The following is a 19,372-nucleotide window of genomic DNA, read 5'->3' as shown; positions in this document are numbered from 1 at the left end:
ATATGAAATCAACTTTCTTTTCAGTTTTGATTTTTCAGCTGGGTTGCTAAAATAAAGCAGAGGGTGATGGTGGAGAAGCACGGTGGAAGGGGAAGGCTGCTTTGCACCAGGGTGTGTTCAGAAGGGCTCTGTGTGACAGATGCTGCCCCAAATCCCTGCCACAACATGTCAGCCCTCCAGCACACTTCAGCAAAGCCTAAGAACCAGCTTTCACTTCTTTGCATCACCAGATCTCTAACAAACAGAAATTAATATCCATCATTAGAAATTAAAATAAGAAAAACAGTACAAAAAGGCGGTATCTGTACACAGATCTCAGCTACAGAGGATAAAGGATAAACGCTTAATATGCAGCAGAAAAGCTGCGTGTCAAATCACACCTTCTCTCCTTAATGGTTTCTTTTCAGATGTGCAAGCAATCACAACAGTGCTGCCATCTCCTCCACAACACATAGGGGGATATTTTTCCCCAATAACCTTAGGTGATCATCACTATGACTTAAAACATGCATGGCTGTGCAAAGCTTGGCTTCCTTCATAATAATTGTTATTTGCTTTCAGGTAAGCAAACCCATGCTTCAGCTGAAGTCACTGAACACCCTTTAAAGCTACATACTTCTGCACTCTGAACAGTTCAGAGGGCTAGCATTGAATTTTATTCTAATTTCTATCAATATCCATGTCAACAGATGGAAACTAATACAAGACAGCAATGGCATCATGAGTCCAAGCACCAGCAATGAGGGGTGATTTCTGTGGTGGATGATACCACTCAAGAACTACTGTTACAGCACAACATAGACCTTCTTCCCTTCCCCATCCTCAAGCCCTTCACCGCACCTAAGCCATGTAGCTACAAAAGGTGCCTTCACTCCAGCCAAAGACAGAAGAGAGGCTGAAGGCTGAGCAGGCTCCCACTTCTCCCCAGCAAAACACATTCTTGGTCAGCAGATGGACAGCGGAGGTGAATGAGGAAGGAGGCAGTGCTATAGCAAAGAGCTCTGTACACCTGGGAGAGAAGGACCAGAGCATGCCACAGCAGCATCTACTTTGTACCACAGCCTGTACAGTGAAACCACATCTCCCCAGAACGGGTCCTAGCCAGCCAGAATTCAAGAGGGGAAGGAACTGAGAAGGGACAGTCCCTTGCTGATACCACTATCACCTATAAAACCCCCATTTACCTCTTGTCCAAAGCATTCACAGTACTGATACTTCGGGAGCAAATACCATGAAGGTTTCAAATGCCACTGCTTATCAATAGCATCCACCTCCCCCCATGTCTATTTGTTTCAATGCAAAAAATTTTGTGCCTACCTAAATCAGTTCTTGAAATTCAGCTACCTTCCAGAACTAGCAATATGCTTAAGCATGTGCACAGTGTCAGCAGGATTCCTCTTAGGCTTGACATGAGACACCTGTCTTCAAGTGCACTCCCAAACAAGGACTCATCTGACAATTACAATTTTCGTTTTTCCTGCAGGAATGGTTGCAGCAGTGCAACATCAGGAGCAGTTGTACTATGGGGCTGACCACTCCCATAATACCAACAAAAATTATGCAGCTTCATTCTGTTATATCTAAGCTTACTAGTTATATCTTGCTTACTAGTTTTCTGTTACTTGGGTATCTAGTGTGCAAAATCCTGTCATTTTGAAGCACACCGTGTAGCAGATACATAACACTACAGTGTATTTCCTTCAGCTGTTGTTTATCACAAACTCAGATTTCTGGTCAGCACCCACACTATCAAACATCTCCCTGGCAAATACCAGCGACGGAGCCCAAGGTGAGGGGAGTCTCCTCCTCCCCTTGGAACCCAGCAGTCACACAGAGCCACTGCTAACCTGGCTGTTGGCTGGTGTGATCAGGGTGGCACCACAGCCCTCCTCCTCCTCCTCCGCAGGCAGGGAAGACATGTGCTGGCCAGCTTGGTGGCCCCAGGTGTTGCCTCCTGCTCCCCAAATCCCTCCTGGGCAGGGAGTGCAGCATGCCACCAGACCCTTCCCAGATGCAGCTCCTGGCATCTAAGAGGGTGGCAGCAGGACCACGTGGCACCTCCCCAGGTGAGGGGACCTCGGGATTTGGGTCAGGGCTGCAACTTGTGCTCGTGTCCTCTGTGTCTCCTCAATACATCACGCTCTCTTGGGAGCATGTTAGGAGAGTGTTACTGCTAAAAGTACTGCTAATTCCCTGAAAAGCACTGAGTTAAAATCAATCCCACAAACTTTCCTGAGATCAATAGGTTTTAATGAACACAGAAAACATACTCAGTGGCAACCACGGGCAGGTACCCAGGGACCAAGCTAGAGTAAGAAATTACACCTGCTCCAATGCTTTCCTGGTGGAAAAATTGACATATTACTAAGTAGGCTGCTGTTCACCTCAAACACCCCGAGGATCTGAGGGACCACAAGCTTACTCTTATGGGTGACCTGCATGGTGATTTCCCCACTCTGGACAGGGCACAGTTTTGGCACTGCACTCTCAGCTGACCAAGCAACCCAAATCACAGATGCAGCCCACTCTGATGGAGCAATGCGGGCATGGAAAGAGGACTGCAAGCCAAATGGGCTGCTTCCTACAGAAAAGGGTGCAAGCATAGCTTGTTTTACTCTCAAGGTGGTAAAAAGATTTAGTGCTGTGTTTCAGTCATCGATAGTCATTTTCCCGGTATTCATCCTGGGAAAACACTTTTAACAAGTGCTACGGGACTTCTTTTCCTAGTTGTAATCATCAATGGAAAAGAGACAATGGTCTAAAATTAAAGCTTACTGATAACAGGAGCAAAAATGTTGTTTTATATCTTTTACATTGAAACCTAATATTAAGTGTGCTGTGCCATCTTGTATTTTCCGGAAGACTCGAGCATTACATTCTATTTTTCCCAAGCACTATTATTCAGATTTTCACTTTCCAGTAAATTCCAGCAGTATTTGATAATCAAATGCAACTTCTGTTTTGTCAGCTCTGCAGTCTTCCTTATTCTAAAGCACAAAATTCTTTTGCTTTTTATGTGAAGCAGGAAAGGAATTCACTTCTAACACAGGCCCTGTAATTCCATTTTGCAATTTAAAATATTGTTTTCTAGCATATGCACCATTTTTCCTGAATCCAATATCTGATATTATTTCTATAAACTAAACAATACAGAAGATTTTACTGGTTAAACCCCTGTAACAGCACAAACCACATATAAATATGCAAAGGTTCTTATTACAACCATTACACTATTCTCATCAAACTCATTCTGAGCTACTGTGCTAAGGAGATCTAAGTATTCTTAGATGTATGTACAATGGAAAAAGTAAATAAACAACCCTTTAATGGCTATGAATTCCTCAAAAAATCCTCTTCCTCCTCCAAATCATAGACCAATAGAATTGTTTAGGTTGGAAAAGACCCTTAGGATCATTGAGTTCAACCATTAACTGCCAAGTCCAGCACCAAGCTATGTCCCTAAGCACTACATCTTTTAAGTATCTCCAGGGATGGTGACTCAATCACCTCCCTGGGCAGCTTCTTCCAATGCTTGACAACCCTTTCAGTGAAGAAAGTTTTTCTAACTTGCAATATAAACCTCCCCTGGTACAACTTGAGGCCATTTCCTCTTGTCCTGTCACTAGTTACCTGGGAGAAGAGACTGACTGCCACCTGCCTACACCCTCCTTTCAGGCAGCTGTAGGCAGCAATAAGGTCCCCCCTGAGCCTCCCTTTCTCCAGGCTGAACAACCCCAGTTCCCTCAGCCGCTTCTTGTAAGACTTGTGCTCCAGACCATTCACCAGCCTCACTGCCCTACCGTGGACACGCTCCAGCACCCCAATGTCCCTCCTGCAGTGAGGGGCCCAGAACTGAACACAGGATTCGAAGTGGAGCCTCACCAGTGCCAAGTACAGGGGGACAATCACTGCCCTTGCCCTGCTGGCCACACTGTTTTGGATATAAGCCAGGGTGCTATCGGCCACCTTGGCCACCTGGGCACTCTGCTGGCTCAATTCAGCTGGCTGTCAACTATCAACACCCCCAGGTCCTTTCCCCCCAGGCAGCTTTCCAGCCACCCTTCCCCAAGCCCATAGCGCTGTGTGGGGTTGCTGTGACCCAAGTGCAGGACCCAACACTTCTCCTTGTTGAACCTCACACAACTGGTCTTGGCCAATCGGTCCAGCCTGTCCAGATCCCTCTGCAGAGCCTTCCCACCCTCCAGCAGATCAGCACTCCTGTCCAACTTGGTGTCATCTGCAAACTTACTGAAGGTGCGTTCGATCCCCTCGTCCAGGTCATTGATAAAGATACTAGACACAACTGGCCTCAGTACTGAGCCCTGGTGAACACCACTTGTGACCAGCTGTCAGCTGGGTTTAACTCCATTCACCACCACTCTTTGGGCCCAGCCAGCCAGGCAGCCAGTTTTTTACCCAAACATTCTAATGCCACTATCTGTATTTTAAATTACTCAAATACCTACAAACATCTAAATCCAACTGAAGTCACTGGGAACAGGGCATTTGAAAGTCAAGATATTTCCTTAGGTGCTTAAAAAGGATTTGGAAAGTAATATCAGATATACAGATTTCACTATTTTATCCCCAAAATTTGTTATTCAGAATTGAATAAAATGACATAAAAACACATTTTTGTAGTTAAAATTAGGGGGGTTTATTTTGAAAGCTCAACAATTAAGAATGGTTAGCTCTATCAATAACACCTTCTCCAGAATGCTTCAAAAGGAAAATTAATTTATATTTGACTATTTTTAATAACTTGTAGATTTTAAAAGTGCTTAATTATAAATGAAAAAAGGGCTACAGAATAAAGGTAGCAAATGCACAAATTCAATGCTATTAAAAGGCAGACACATGAGATCTCATGTATCTTGTGCCATTTGTAAAAAGGTTGTTTTATTATCAGTGTAACTAATCACAATGAAGCCATCTCTTACAATCAAAGACATTATAATGAATTTTCTTTACAGCTACAGAGAAATGGGATTTGCTGTTCCATATCAAACCAGAACAGGCTGTATAAATTCTTCTTCATATTTATTGTTAAATGTAATTTTTATCTATAAAATCAGCCATGAAATATTAAAAACTGAAACAACAGAATTTATATCCTTTACTTAATTTGGTTTAAACGGTCTATTCACTAAAGAGGGGGGAAAAAAGGTTACGTATGTATTATAGCACACCCTCCCCTCTCCCCCCTAACTGTTTCCATTATAAAGCCCCTGGTTTTTGGAATTTATAACTTGGCTGTAAAAATTCACTTCATACTTAGAGTTGGTATACTTTTCCTTTTACAAAAAGAAAAAAAAAAATCTGTTCCAGGAGGATGGCAAGAAAGAATGTGAGAAAAGGAGAAAAGCAATCAAACTAAAAACTTAACATAGACACTTAATTCGGTAAACAAGGACCATGCACTGTAACTCAGATCCATCTTCCTCCCCCAGGAATGGGTGGGAGATAGTCAGCTGGCTGCACCGCAGCCCCGGGGCCGATGGGCATCAGATACTGACCTCCAGCTGCTGCTGACCTGGGCCAAGTCCAGGCTGGCCAACTGGGGAAGAAAACCTCCCTATCCTGCTACTGTTTCCTGGAGTAATCGGTACAACTGGGAATTGGACGAACTGAAAATGAGTAACGGCAAAAAGCATTGAAATCACCTGCATCAGAGAAAAGACAAGACAAAAGAAACCAGCACATCTTAGAAATTAACAACAGACAAAACAACATGTAAAAAAGGGCTTCTCCCAATTAAAAGACCTAAGACTTGAGAGTTCAGGAACTGGAGACTGGACGACATATAGTGAAATGAAAAATGCAACAGAAAGATAAAGGCAGCCAAAAAACCACCAGAAGTTCACAGAAGCCAAAGGATTAAAGGTTATAAAAAGAGCTTTATTTAATACAGCATGGAAAACAATTTATACATAAAAAGGTAAATTCCAAAATGGAGCAAGAAATAAGGCAACAAGACAAGCAACCTATGACCTTAAGGTGCAGGCCACAACCTAGGCTACTGCCTACTACCAATATTTTATTTTCAGCTTTCCCCTAGAGCACAAAAAAAAGCACAAAAGCAAAATGTACCTTCATTTTCAGTGTGTCCACTTTACGGTCTGAAAACAAGAGAAAGAAGTCACAAGGGAGCAAAACCCTGCTTTGGTTCTCACAATGCAGCTGGTGAGCTGGTGTGGGTGGCAGAAGCAACAACCAAGCTATGTTGCATGGCTGCCTGCAGTCACTGTCTCAGGGGTGCAAGGGAAGCTGGCAAAGACCTGAAGTCCAGAGATGCTCACAGCTGCCCCAGGTGATACTGCACTCCTTCGTTTAGACGAAACCGCCATGGCTATGTGTTCAAACAGAGCTTTTATTTACTCTGTAACTAACTTTATTCATCAGAAAAGGCGCTCTCAGCAATTCTTTAACTGCAGTCCATGAGGCCAACGTACATAGTTTGCAACCCATTCCCAGAACAATACAAATGAGTAGTGTTTACAAATTCATTCATTCTCTACAGTGATTCAGGTTTGGAAGCTGTCATTGTTGAAAAAACAGCCATGAAGATCTCTTGCTGAACTAAATTAATCTGGCATACACAGACAGCAGAGGATACTGATGAAATACACAAACAAAAAACATGGTAGAAAGATATTCTACACACCCTCCTGCCACACACAAAAAAGGTGAGCAAAAAGAACTACAAAGTACAAAAGTTAAGGATCTAGTAGATATTGATTTCATAATTATTTTGATATCATAATTTGATTTGCAGTAGAGATGAACAGTGAGGAACAAGAGAAAGAATGAGGAAGGCAGTCCTCTATGAGAAACATATCCTTAAAACAACCATACTCAACATCAAAGGCTGCAACTCTAAAACCAGTTACCAGTTTAGAAAATTTATGCCAGATCACAAACAGGAAAAAGATGAAGGGGAAGGGAAGGCTGAACCAGGCAACAAGTATGCTCTAAGGGTTTGGGTGGTCCCATGAAACAAAAATCTGCACTCTATTCTCAAAACTCAACAGTTCAAAATCACTTAAGCCTGTATCTACCAAGGATGTCGGGCACTACTGAACTGCTCAAAGCCAGGCTTTAAAATGTCTGGATCAGAAAGTGAGACCTGGAGTCCTCAGTTAGGTACTGGTATCCCAGACACAATACACAGACAGGAGGAAAAACCACCAGCTCCTGCTCAACCCACATGGGACAGCCTCCTCAGCTAAAGGAGAAAGACAAGCAAGCACAAGTCCCAGAAGAGCAGAGCTGCTACACCTAGCAACGTGGAGAAAAGAAAGACGATTCCGACTCCGCAGAGCTCCGACTGTACCATTTACCTCTCACAAATCTGAGAAGGCTTGTTCTTGCACCTACAGCATAGCAGCTGTCCCAGCATCCTGAAGCAACCACCTAAGTGTGAAACCCACTGCAACCACTTGATAATGTCATGTCCCCTACTTCTGAAAACAGAGCAGAGCTTCAAGGCTGCATATCTCATGCAGGGATTAGTAAATTTTCACGACAATTCAGTAAAATCCTCATTCACTCTAAGAATATTTTTATTTTTCATTTTTAAAAGTGCATACACAATAAGATTATTTCTATTTGAATTCACTATATTTATTAGAAATTATGGTTAAAATATATGAGTTACAAAAGCACATACTGAACAAACACGAGCAAACATTTACTAGTTGTTCTAATGGAAGGACACAGAAGTATTCAAACAAGTATCTAAAAGCAAAACCTCAACAACATGGCATTTAATAATAAAGCATATTTTACAAAGTACTGAAATTTGAGGCAGTACTAGTTTTGAAAATGTGCCTTTAAATTACCCCTATTTGGAATGACCAGCATGACTGCATACATTTTTACATTGGCTTTATCCAGCCAGCTCACTAAATCATTAAAAATATACACAGCTGAGCTTCAGTTTGACCTGCAGTGACTCCTATATGTATTCTCAAAATTAACACAAGCACTGAATGCTACTAATCTTCAACTTGTAATAACTGATCAAAGAATACTGCCCTGTAATTCACTACAAGCTAAAATCATAGTGCTGAACTGTGCATTTTCAAACAAGTGGTTTATAGCTCTAGATTTAAAATGCAAAGTTTCCATTACATTTAATAATTAAAATGCATGCTGTGTTATGGTTACATTTGGTGACTGGATTAGTAGTACCCCAACCGAGTTAAACAATGCCTTTTTCCTATTAGAGTTCATATTACCATATTATCTATTTGTTTAAGAAAAGGGAGAAAAAAAGCACAGCAAGGAAGAAGGAATAAAAAAGAAATATGAATATCAAACATACAAGCCAGTGAGGACCAAGACAGTAAGAACACCTGGTATCAGCAAAATCTATGCTAACTGAAAGCAGAAAAACTGAAGTATCTGTGCATTTAAAGTATGAAAACTTTTTAAAGAAGTATATTCTCCCTTGGTCAGGTTCTTGTTCAGAGTCAAGGGTTTAAAGCTCAGTTTGTTTTCCTAGATACAGTCTACAAATTTAGGGAATACAGGCATCACTCTCAAAGAGCAGGCTCTCTCAGGCTGTCAACTTCTTAATCAAGGTCTGACTTCACTGGAAAGTGTGAAATTATGTAATTATTTATGCTTGGCAATTCTGGTGGTTTAGACAATTACAGCACTATGAACATCATCTTTTATAAAGCAAAATTCCTACTGCTATTTTATTTTAGGGAATATACCATTCTTCTGTGCTTTCTAAGTGGTTTATTCAAACAAAGTAAGTATTATGTTAAGTATTTCTCTCCTCCCAAAACAGATACCACTGAGCTTAGAAACATAACTTACAAGGATGAAAAATAATTGAAAAATAGAATCAAAATTAAACTATGGCCACAGTGACATCAACTGAAGTTTTCTCAGCACTGTCAGTTAGATTTGGTGTCACACCAAACTCTGTAATTACCAGTCTAATGACCTTGGAGTAATATAATATTAGACCCCATAAAAAGACACACTCCTTACATTCCTGCACTTCCATGCAACATTTAAGTATGAACTTCAGAGATTAACTTTGTTTTCATTCCTAGTGTATTTTAATTATCTTGGCATCAGTAGCAGATTTGAAGACAGGCTTGTGTGCCTTAATGCTTGCCTACTGCATCTATGGTAGCTGGAATGTATCAGCTCTGCCTGTATGCCACCTCCTCAGGTATCTATCACCCGACAGGTTATATACCCTTTGCATACAAAATACAAAGTACCCATTCTCTGACAAAAAAACAGTTCATTCAGCACTGCACCTCAAAGTACAATTTATTGCACACAGCAACACCTAAAATCATGATGATGTCAATGAAGAAAGAGAGAAGGCAACCTCCACATGCAAAGCTCAGCATGCTTCTTACCTAGAAACAGAAACTGAGCAGCCCGCACAGAGCTAGCAAAATGCATTGTCAGGTTTTCACTTGCCCTCTCCAAACAACCTCTACTGCACCTAATAACCTTGTGTCCTGGAAGGATTCTTGGGTTTTGAGAAAAGGAGCTCTTTATATCTCATCAGATGTCTGCTTTGGAGCAGCAAAAGGGACACCTCCAACATCAGCTTTCTCTTCAGTCTCTTCCTCTCCTTCCTTCCTCAAGTTGCCATCCCTATTGCAAACTCCTTGGGCAACACAAAGAAAATCAGACAGGCAACAGAGCCTACATACACCGTCTGCAGCTATCATCAAAGGCACACACAAAGAAGTAAAAGAAATACTTGTCAAGAATTTTCAAGCTACCTAGATTTAGAATGGCTCTCAAATTCACAAGTCAGTAGCTTTGACAATTAAAATCCAATCAGAAACAACAACAAAAGTATGCTTTTTCATACAGCTCACTGCAAAGTTCCTCGTACCAACAACACTGTATTACAAAACTTCTGCTCCTAAACCAACCTCTGTTTTGGGGGGTAAGGTTTGGAAAAAAAAATATTAAAAATCTGATTTTATTTCTTTGGGTTTATATGCACAAATTATGAGATGGAGAGCTTGTGTCAGGTTCTGATTTTGATCATTTTGACACAAATTGCAAAAATTCTGTTAAACTAAATGGAGATATTCCAATTTATAGTCAGATAAACGACATCAAATTCTACTCCCAGGTTTTCTTTCCTTCCTGATTAAATTACATTAATGTACACTCAAAACAAAGCAACTACTGCTAGTCCTACTATTTTTTTTTTCAGCAGAATAACTTAACTGTTAACGAAACACCACATAGACACATACATAAAGTCATAGGGGTTCTTTCATGTGTCTGCCATCTATCTGAAGCCTCACAGCAATGGGGCTTATAGAAACATTATAGTACGTGGGCACCAGCTTACCATCCTACATGTAGGACAGAAGAGAACCTGCTTCCTGTAAGGACCTATAGGCCGCTGGTTTTCCCTGAAATATTTCTTATTAATCTGGCAAGTGTATGAGATATTAAAACCCACAACACTCTGTATTCTTACATGGAATGCACCAAGAAAAGATCCAAAAACTAAATATTGTGTCTTCTCATTGTTAAAAGGTTTGACATAGTATTTATTGCCATATTACCCCTAATTAGCTGTTTAAGCTTGTTAACAAAACCAGTTCATTTAAGGTAAACAGGAATTATCCTTCCATTGTATAGGTAAAACTTGTAAACAGGACAGCTCATAAATTCTATGATGAGAGTAACTAGGAAACTATTCATTAAGTCTTGGGTTATAAATTCAAAACATGAAGCATAACATGCTTAAAGAAGGTTTTATTTTTAAAAGCATTCATTAGGCTCTCATCTCCAAGCCTCAGACTTGTGAATAATTTAAAATGAAAATGCGAACAACAGGGAGAAAAGAAACAAATGCAATTCAAATCAGTCCATTGTTGTACAATAAAACTCAAAACAATAGCGAAGAAGTTGGCAGATTTTGAAGACAACATCCAGAAAACATTTTTATGTATGGTATCTTTGAACTTAGACATAATGCTAGCGCTGGATCCAATCCAAAAAAAATTAGCTCTGACTTACAACAATCAGGCTGTGCCCAGTAAAGGATACACATACTAAACTAGTAATTTCTAGTATTCATTGCACTTTATTCTGGAGCTGTCAAAACAAAAACAAAACAAACAAAAAAACCACAAAAAAAAAAAACCCACAAAAACCAACAAGCTGCAGCTTATTGATGCTTTTAGAATTTTTATTTTTCCATTCTGACTTTTCAGAAATGTAATCCTATTAACAATTTATATGGCATAGGTGAGCACCCTCTTTCCTTTAAAACATAAGATAAATCTAGGTTTGCCTCACATGGGGACCATGACAAAAACAGCCTTTACTTCACCAGCACTGAAAAACAGCAAGTGAAGAAGACAAAAGTGAAAAATCGAACAAAAAAACAAAACACAAGGATCACTGCTGTCCTTGCTGCATATCCAGTGTCCCAAATCCAGTGTCAATACACCCCTGCAGAACGTGTGTTACACAGCAAGGAACTGGGAGAGAGCAACATTTTGCCTTTATTGAATTTCTGGAGTTTGCCGTCCTTTTCCCAAGCATTGGAACAATCCAACTTTAACACAAATCATGATTCCACTTAAACTTTCAGTTGAAGACAAGCACATAACAGGCATTTCTTTCCCTCTGTTACAACAGACCACATGGAACTGCAAAATGCAGAAGTGCTTTATTTCTATGCCATGGTTCTTCGGAAGATGGGCATGTATGCTGAACATCACACTAATGTCAAGACATGCTCCTCAGAAGCTTTGAGCTTACCATCCATCCCCCGCATACCAGGAAATACGACACTTTGAGCCACACGGAATTTCCTTTGTGGGTGCAGAATGTGAGCAGTAAACCTGGCAGTTCCAGCGAGCTCTGAGCATACAGCAGGCATGAGATTCGGCTGCAGCACACACATTACAGCCAGTGAAGTGCTTTCCACAGCCACCAAACCCCCGAGGCAGTACAAGAGCAGCAAAACTGACGTTTCCTCATGTGAACTAGGTCACCCCGGTTCACGGTCCTCCCTCAAGCACAGAAGTGGGTGATGCCAATATGCTACATACCACTGGTACAGGTAAAGTAAGCAAGCCGCCTCCTGCTAATGCATGTCTTAAAACCAGCTCTGGGTGGACTCTCTCATATGTTTATAGCAAATGTTTCTAGCAAACATGTTCTACTAACTTACCAAAACAAACAAACCATCCACCAACCCACCAAATGGAAACAGGCACAGGCCACAAGCTCTTCCAGAGCAAGCCCAAGCTTGAAAACCTGCCCTAAGAGAGAACTCACATGTACAGACGTATAAAGCTATACCAGAGTTCTTAAGGCCATCCAAATGGCACCAGAACAGTCTGTTTCTGTCTTTGTTTAAATTAGAATTCTTGTCAGGACCTTCATGCTTGTCATGGTTTAACCCTGGCCAGTAACTAAGCCCCACACAGCCGCTCACTCACTCCCCCAACAGTGGGATAGGGGAGAGAACTGGAAGAGTGAAAGTGAGAAAACTCACCGCAAAAGCTGTGCATGCAAGTAAAGCAAAACAAGGAATTCACCCACCACTTCCCATCGGCAGGGAGGTGTTCAGCCACTCCAAGAAGGCAGGGCTCCATTACACGTAATGATTACTTGGGAAGACAAATGCTGTATCACCGAACATCCCCTCACCCCTTCTTCTTCCCCCAGCTTTATACTCAGTATGCCGTTCAATGGTATGGAATATCCTCCTGGATAGTTTGGATCAGCTGTCCTAGCTGTGTGTTGTCCCCCAGATTCCCACACCCTTCCATTCCTCCCACTGGCAGGGCACGAGAAAGCAAGAAGTCCTTGACCTAATAAAAACATTCCCCAGCAACAACCAAACCCATCAGTGTGCTGTCAATATTGTTCTCACACCAAATCCAAAACACAGTGCTGCACCAGCTACTAAGAACAAAACCAACTATATCCCAGCCAAACCAGGACAACATTTTTCAAACTTTTTACTGGAATGTTTTCTACAGAAATATTTGTATACCACACAACTGTATGGATTCCATCATAAAAAAATTACATGAAACAATGATTTTCTATAAAATGATGACTTAGTATTTGGGAAAGTTTTGTTATACCTTGTAATTGCAGTGAATTTTAACATTTATATGTATTTTTTACATCTTTGTACCTTTATTTCCGAGACTTTTGAAACACCAAAGATTGAGCTAAGGACAGCAAGAAACTTCAACTACAATGAGACAAATAAATACCAGACAGGAAAGCATCTATGCATGTTCGTAGCAAAACGGTAATCTATAGAGATATATACATCCCGATCTAGACACTGAAATATGCATACCCTAACTACTCTGAATGCCTCCTCCCTGGCTATGACGTGCCACACACACATACAACAGCTTGAATTTGTAGACTCAGGAGGGCAGAGGCATTTAAAATTTCTGCCTGTACCACAAAGGACCAACAAAAACTAAGAACATTCACAGCCTCCCAGCCCAGTTAAATATAACTCACACTGTTATTGACTGTTCAGTACTACTACTGTTCAGTAGTAGGCCAGGCTACTCAGAAGAAAGGTCAGCCTGCTGTTTAACAAGCAAACAAACCAAAGCAAAGCAAAAAATCAGCAATCAACAACTCTGTTAATGCAGGACTGGAAAGCAATCATGAGTCATGCAAACAAGCATTTTACTTTTGGATCATTATTGCCATATTGTTTCTAAATGGCACTCAGGTTATTTCTTTGCAAAGAAGCATGTGAATTGGCTAGCACTTACTGTAATTTTCCTTTTCATGTAGAGGAAAGAAAGCAACTAGACTTCTTTCTGCTCTAAAGCTATAGATTGCTGCTGTTTTAAGTTTGGGACACAACCTTCTTTCATCTTCACATGTTGAAGTACTGAAATTAAGTAAAATAAGAAAACTTCCACATATATTTAACATAAACGCCCAGAATGTGCTATAGACTCATTTGTAACTACAAACCCTTCACTGGCAGATGGCAGAAACAGGATCACCAGAATTCATAGCTGCAAGGCAGGAAGGTGGGTATGGTTCCCCTGGAATTTTTGCAGGTAAAAAATTAGAGATTACAAGAACGTCTTTACATTTTTTGCTTCTTCACTGTTTTTGTACACATAGGCTAATAAACACTTTGAGCTTATGTCTTAGTACAGGCCAAATGCCAGAAATAAAAAAAAAAAACTACCCAGTTTAGAAGAAAAGTCGGTATAGGTATATTTCATTTAAACTTTCATACATCTTTGTGTAACATCATAAGAATGTCCACTGCAAAGGCAGACAGACCAAAGATTAAACCACTCTTATGTTATGGGGGAAATCTTACATTAACTTTGATACCTGGGCCAGGCAACATTTCAGTAGTTTGCAATGCCACCTCCCATGCAGCCCTACTCCTCATTCATTCATTCCAAGACATCCATGGTTAATCCTGTGCCTCTTACTAGCATTAAGCATCAGCAGTGAGACATATTGCCCATTTCCTACAAGCATTTGTGTCTACCAAGAACTGCTATCATTCGTTCTGCTCACTCAAGTTGCTTCCTGGGGAGAAGTAGCACTTCCATGCCTGTGCTGCTGCCAGCCAGGCACTGTATGCAGCCACACCTTGGGCAGCAGTGGCAGCACTGGGCAGCTGTGCTACTACAGGTTAGCAATGCCAACACAAAACAGTACCTTTCTGAAGTAGAAGAATAATCAAGAGTGCTCTGCTAGCCAACTACCATTAATCTGTCAAAACGAAAGTACCGTTTCTGTTTGACTCCTTATATAACACAGAGCATAAAGAACAGAGACCACTACATCTAGTATCCAGTTTTGTGAACAGAGCAGCTATTCTTTCCCCATCACCACAACCTTCGTTAAAAAAAAAAAAGTCACTGAAAGAATAGCAGCCACTACGTCTGTTAAACCATGTCATCTTGCCTTATGCCCCGCCAAGCCCCTTTTTTTGGTTGTGCTTTCAGAAGAATAATCCATCCTCCAGGATGTGCAATCTAAAAAGTGAACATGGTGATTTTAACATGCACTGTAATATTGCAGCATTAATTTGCATTAATTAGACCAGGCATATCTTAAACCAATGTTTTTATTTGAGTGATGAGATCAGCCATCTACCACAGCCTTTTTGTTTCCCCAATAAAGAGAATATTTAAATTGTAAACCATCTTAGGAAATTTAGATGTAGGATCCACTCAACAATTCCTGTTCAACCACATTTCATATGCCAATCTGTCTGTAAATTTTAGCTCATGCACAAAACCACAATTCTGTATACATTCAAAGGATTTAAAAAAAATATTAGGCAAAGCAAAGCTATAGTTTTCTTAATGTTGTGCACACTAACACAACAATGCTGTTCTTCATTACAGAAGGGCGGTTTTAATGGAGTATTGTGACTGTCATCTGCTTCACACACATTTGTTCTCCAAGTAATGTACTTCTATAAAAGGAGACAACGCAGCTTAAGCTTTAAAAAATTTTCTAAAATAGAAAACTTTTGTGCAAGTAAATTAGAAATCTGTGATGCAGTTACTACACAATAGTTCCTACAGAAGAATGATAGTAAAGGATTTAACTCAGGTCGTTTGAATTACATTTCCCAAAATCCTAATAAAACTGACATGTTTAAACATACTGAAAAAGTCACAGTCCATCACCATGCTGTCACATCAGTGCATTTGACTTTTTTTAAAATGTATGGATTATACAATTACTGCCAGGCTCCATATTTTATATATAAAAGCTACAATCTGATGCTGAAATAATTTATGAAATAAGGATGGAATGACTGTAATGTTACTTCTATGATGAATGTAACTTGCTGTGAATAGGCTAGGAGATTGCAAGGGAGACCAAACTGAAGCCTGTAATTGTCTTCATCTTTCATGAAGAGGTGTGACCTGGGAAAAATATACATCCCAACATCCAAAGCTCCAGCCACATGCAAACATCTTGATTACGATGTTCTGATATAGGTATGGAAAAAGAAAATATATAGTCTTCATAGGCCACACCTTTAGATTATTAAAGTAAGAATCACAGCAAATTACATCCGATGTTTAAATTAGTTAGTCTGCTATTGTTTTGCACCATCAGGAAATCACTCCTGCCACTGTTACCCTTGCACTTTTGTATTCTCATTATTTATTACTCCTTAGATGTTACCATCATGCTTAGTGTATGATACACGACAAAATCAAGGCCTTGCAAGTCTGCATCAGGACAACTACACAAAGAAGAGGGCACAGGAAAACAAGAATTAAAACTGTAACTATATAAATTCTGACATCACCAATAGCTACAGAATACAGATCACAAACTAAATGCTTTTCCCTCTTCTTTCTCCTTAACTAACACCACATTTAAGATGACAATTTAGTTCACAGGTCACATTATTTCAATGAGCAACAGCAAACTTGTCAAAACAAGTCATACGAAACAAGATGATAACTTATCCCTCAAAGGCCACCTGAAAGTTATTTTGGTTTAATGATCTTTTCCACTGAAGATGCACACCTCTTGAAAAAAGTATTTTTAAATTGCTACACTATTTATGGGAGCTCGCTTTCCTCACTGCAACCTGGCAGGTCCCCTGAAATTCTGCTAAATCCCTAGAGACCACAAAACCACGCTGAAAATCACAAGATCGTGAGAGTGCACAAGTTGATGGTAACTCGGAGACGGCTATGTTCAGTGATTGAAGCAAAGGGCAAACGGCTACAATTGTTTCTTTACTTGTAAGAACTGCTTACAAAGGAGCTGCGGTCACACGCCTTGTCAGCGACAACGGCACAACTTCTCAAGCCCATCCACACTTACGCTAGTGACCTTCGGCAAAGGAGGGGAAAGTATGAAAAAGTGGCTTTTGAGCAGCAGAAAGCATTGAGGGCAGAGCTGAATCACGCCGAAAGTCACGTATTCCGGGCCGCCCGGGGCCAGACCGAGCCCCGGCCCCGCGGTACGGCACCGTCACACGACGGCGCCCCCGCCCCAGCTCGCCGCCCCCCCCCACGCCCCGCTGCGCCTGCGCACATGCCGCAGTGGCGGCAGATCACGCACGCGCACGACTGCCGCGGCGCAGCGGTTAAGGGGCGCTGCCCGGTGCCGTCCCCGCGGGGCTCCGGCTGACCAGACCACTCTCCCCCGCCGCCGTCCCCTCATTGTCCCACCCGCTGAGGGAGGTGCGGGCGGCGGCCGGCGGGCGCCGCAGCCAGCCCCGCCCGGGCTCCCGCAGCGCATGCGCAGCGGCCCCGGCGAGCCCCGCTGGCGCGGGGGTGCCCACAGCACGCGCCAGCCGGAGCCGCAGCCGGCCGCTGTAGCGCGCCCGCGCCCCGCCCGGCCCGGCTCCCCCTGCCCGTCCCGCCGCTCTCCGCTCCTCCTTGCCCCCTCACCCACCCCCCCGGCCGCCTCCGGCAGAAACGGAAGGGAAGAGCTGCGGCGCGGGCCGGCTGAGGCAGCCAATGGGCGCGCGGGGCGTTCTTCCCGCCCTGGGCGCCCCGGCCACTCGGCGGGCAGCGGGGGAGGAACAAGGGACGGGATTGGCTCGGCGGAGCGCCGCTGGCCGCCCGCCCACCACGACCAAAAAAACGACGGTAGCACAGAGGCCCAAAAAGCCCGAGGGGAGCCGCCGGCCCGGCCGCCGGCGATCCGCGGCCCCGCGGCCCCAAAAGCCTCCCCCGCCAGGGCCCGAAGCAGCAGCCTGCCCCGCGCCGCTGAGAGCGGGGGCGAAGCGGCCGCGGCCCGTCCGGCAATGCTTACCGCGCGGGGGGAGCCGTCCGCCTCCGCTTGTGATGATCTTGGTCACAAGTGGCGCGCCGTAGATTTCGCCGTTTTGCGTCACGCCCGGCGCGAGGCGCGGGGAGGGGGGCGGGCGAGGCCCCCTCACGTGACGCGACGGCGGGGCGGGAGCCGGTGAGGCGCTGCTGGAGCGCCCAGCCTCGCGTGCCGCCGCCGGCGCGAGGGGCAGCGCCCAACGGCCGCCGCGCGGGGCGGGCGTGCGCGCGCACGCGGCCGCCATTTTCCCGTGTCCGGGCCTGGCGGCGGCGCCAAAAACCCTGGCGCCTCGGGGCGCACCTGTGCCCCGCTGCCGCCCGGTTCTTTCTCCGGGAGGGGCCCAGGGGACGGGCTTTGTGGTGATGAGGGGAGCCTGGAGCCCCGCGGGGTTACCCGGCGTTGGCGCTGACCCTCCCGGCTGAGGGTGAGGGGGCCGGTAAGGCCACAGCTCCGGGTCCCGGGCGGAGCAAGGGCAGCGGTGCTGGCAGGAGCATACACATGCGGTGTTCGATGTGCTCCGTTTGCACCTGCCAAAGCCTCTGCCACGGTGGTTCCTGGTGCTGGGTTGCACTATTATAACTCGTGCCATGCAGGGGTGTACGTAAAATAAACTTGTGTTTTACAGTCCTGCTCGGCATGGGCAGTGTAGTGAGAATTGGCTCTAACTCACAGGATAGGTGTTTTGAAGGAGTGTGAAAGAAAGTGGGTGAGGTGAGACCCTGCACAGCACTTCACTAAGGCTGTCATTCGAAGGTGATACAAACTTTCCAAGCTGTGCTTAAAATACTCTTCAGACCATGCAGTTCGGAAGGGAGACTGCTGAACCATGCGAGGGGGGCCACTTTGTAAAACATCTTGTGTGTTACCTCGTGAAGAAACCACAAGGAAAAAAACACTTCCATGTTCTTCCCCCTTTCTTAAGCTAAATCACATAGTTACTATAATACCAGAGGCATAATCTAAAGTCTTTTGACATCTGTGGTGATTGTTAAAATGCAGGTTTACCATATATGTTCTGATTGCACAGTAATTTTTTAGTACACAGTATCTTAATTAAACAACATTTAGCGTTCTTCAAGGCTGCTGTGTGGAGATGTTGGAAGAACACCTCATTGTGATTATCTTTGGAGTTCACTGACTGTTTTCCAGTGATACAATGTATATGAGGCAGTGTCAGGCTTACTAATTACGCCCAACAACTTATGGTTTCATTTAGTCAATTAGTCATTGGCTAGTCTGTTAGCCTTATGTGGGAAAATCACTTTGGGGGCGAATTAGAGAAAACTGGGACATAATAGAAGCATAGTGTTACAGAAAGCTTTTTAGGGTAAAATACAGCTATTGCTTTCACAGTGACTGACATGCACAGAATCTGCCACGGCTCCCTAAGCAACACCCCCTGCCATCTCAGCACCTGCTGGTAGGAGTAACAGAGGGTAGAGCGGAGTCGAGACCCCATAGCCAGGCTCCGTTTTTCTCCCTGCAGGAATGGGAACTTGATGGTACCACACAGCTGGTAAGCCACATAGCAGCTGTCACATGAAGAACATATGAGAAGATTGCTGCTGAGCCAAGC

At 43.3% G+C, this 19,372-nt stretch overlaps 1 protein-coding gene across 1 annotated transcript in view; it reads right to left on the bottom strand.

Moving 5' to 3' along the window:
• Window positions 1-17,986, bottom strand: part of ZNF407 (zinc finger protein 407) — a 344,031-nt gene extending 326,045 nt beyond the window's left edge. The window contains exon 1 of the mRNA XM_055703745.1: window positions 17,782-17,986. The gene's annotated coding sequence lies outside the window, so the exon portion shown is untranslated. The remainder of the gene's footprint in view (window positions 1-17,781) is intronic.
• Between the last annotated feature and the right edge of the window lie 1,386 nt (window positions 17,987-19,372).

Source organism: Falco cherrug, chromosome 3, assembly GCF_023634085.1.
Source record: "Falco cherrug isolate bFalChe1 chromosome 3, bFalChe1.pri, whole genome shotgun sequence".
NCBI classification, from domain to species: Eukaryota; Metazoa; Chordata; class Aves; order Falconiformes; family Falconidae; genus Falco; species Falco cherrug.
Note: the sequence above shows the minus strand (reverse complement) of the source record. Positions and strands in the feature narration are given on the sequence as shown.